The sequence below is a fragment of the Schistocerca cancellata genome, unplaced genomic scaffold (genome assembly GCF_023864275.1).
Source record: "Schistocerca cancellata isolate TAMUIC-IGC-003103 unplaced genomic scaffold, iqSchCanc2.1 HiC_scaffold_745, whole genome shotgun sequence".
In the NCBI taxonomy this organism is placed as follows: Eukaryota; Metazoa; Arthropoda; class Insecta; order Orthoptera; family Acrididae; genus Schistocerca; species Schistocerca cancellata.
In genome coordinates, this window is record NW_026046756.1 from 137,501 (window position 1) to 140,000 (window position 2,500).

A 2,500-nucleotide genomic window follows, 5' to 3' on the forward strand; every position below is an offset into this window, starting at 1 on the left:
ATCCAGGGCGTCCGTTACTCCCACACGTCTCTATGGCGTACCACACTGCAATGTAGCTGTTATGGGGAGACGGCACGTGGCTGAGTGCACAACATTTGGACCGTATGGTTCGCTGTTGTTGGGCGCAGTCGTTGTACAGTCACACATGTGCCACAGCGTATCATTCAGTACATACGGACCTATGTGCAGTACAATGTGAGGGTTAAGCTTACGACATCAGCGGACAGTGGACACAGGCCGTACCACGACGTAGACTGAGCGCTTCGACATGCGAATGCCAGTGAACAGCTGCGAAGGGCATTGAACACGCAAGCACCTGAACGACCAGCGTGCGAAGGCAGGGGGGAGGGGGGGGGCGATGTACATCCTGCAGTCGTCCACATTACAGTGTACAGCGGGAGCATGTAAAAAGTAAGCAACACTTGCGAAGTGTTGAACATGAAACGATACACAAGAGGGTGGGCGGTGCGAGTAGCGAACTATATTCAGAGGGTTGTGGTTAGACAACACTGGATTAATGTAACGTGTCATATGCCAATTACAGAGCAGGTTAAGGCACAACTTGGGTTAGGTTAAGGCACAACTTGGGTTAGGTTAAGGCACAACTTGGGTTAGGTTAAGGCACAACTTGGGTTAGGTTAAGGCACAACTTGGGTTAGGTTAAGGCACAACTTGGGTTAGGTTAAGGCACAACTTGGGTTAGGTTAAGGCACAACTTGGGTTAGGTTAAGGCACAACGTGGGTTAGGTTAAGGCACAACGTGGGTTAGGTTAAGGCACAACGTGGGTTAGGTTAAGGCACAACGTGGGTTAGGTTAAGGCACAACGTGGGTTAGGTTAAGGCACAACGTGGGTTAGGTTAAGGCACAACTTGGGTTAGGTTAAGGCACAACTTGGGTTAGGTTAAGGCACAACTTGGGTTAGGTTAAGGCACAACTTGGGTTAGGTTAAGGCACAACTTGGGTTAGGTTAAGGCACAACTTGGGTTAGGTTAAGGCACAACTTGGGTTAGGTTAAGGCACAACTTGGGTTAGGTTAAGGCACAACTTGGGTTAGGTTAAGGCACAACTTGGGTTAGGTTAAGGCACAACTTGGGTTAGGTTAAGGCACAACTTGGGTTAGGTTAAGGCACAACTTGGGTTAGGTTAAGGCACAACTTGGGTTAGGTTAAGGCACAACTTGGGTTAGGTTAAGGCACAACTTGGGTTAGGTTAAGGCACAACTTGGGTTAGGTTAAGGCACAACTTGGGTTAGGTTAAGGCACAACTTGGGTTAGGTTAAGGCACAACTTGGGTTAGGTTAAGGCACAACGTGGGTTAGGTTAAGGCACAACGTGGGTTAGGTTAAGGCACAACGTGGGTTAGGTTAAGGCACAACGTGGGTTAGGTTAAGGCACAACGTGGGTTAGGTTAAGGCACAACGTGGGTTAGGTTAAGGCACAACGTGGGTTAGGTTAAGCACAAATTGCGTTACATTGCGGTACAAATTGCGTTACATTGCGGTACAAATTGCGTTACGAATTTGGTTAGGTTAAGGTGCAAAATGGGTTAGGTTAAGGTGCGAAATGGGTTGGATTACAGTACACAACGTGGTAAGAGCGTGTGTTGGGGGGGGGGGGGCCGAGGTTCGTTGGTAGTGATCATTGTAAGTGAATGTCGGAGGCAGCGTCAGTATGTCACAGCAGTTATGTCTCGTCAGGATGCGCTTATGCGCTTTTCGCTCGTGACTGGAGGCGCGCCGCGTCTGTGGTTGCGGCAAGGGAGCGGCAGACCTGTGTGATTCATTCCTGCCATTGTTTCTGTGCCGTAACAGGAGGCAGTGAGGTGGTGTTGGGTGCACCCCTGTGTAGGACATGTGTGGGTGTTGGTGGCTTATCTGAGCAATTGTGGATGTCGGACGGGTGGGATATTCTATTTTAGAATTGGACCCCCTGGTGTGGTTATCATAGTGTGGATGGTGTACTGTGGCGGAGAGGATGCACCGGACGTTGGTCCATGCTGGTGCTTACATATTGTATCTGTGTCTGTTACAGGCAGAGAGTAATGTGTGATAGAGTGTCTCGCTGAGGTGTGGTTCATATTGTGTGCACAGACTTACAGCATGTATAGGGACAGCGGGAATTTGGCATATTGGATATAACTCTTCGTGAAACGCAAGATATAGGGGTGGATTGCAACGTACGAGTGCGGGAAGAGTCCGCCGTTCATCCGCTGGAGTTGCGATTTCGGCGGTTGGGGTGGGGCACGTGCGGGTGCGGGTGGAGTGATTGTCGGTTGACTACTTCGTGCGACGCAGGCACTGGCGTTCGGGTTCCTGTGGTGGACAGATGATGCAGGCTTTGTGGGTGGCGTCGGAAAATGGGTACTGTGGGACCTAGCGATGTCGTAGTCGGGGTGGCGTCTCATAGATGGCGGTATCGTCGGTGCAGCAGGTCATGTTTCGGGAGACTTGCAGATGGCGGTATTTAGTTTTCGTGTTGCGCGCGACATGGTGGACGTAGT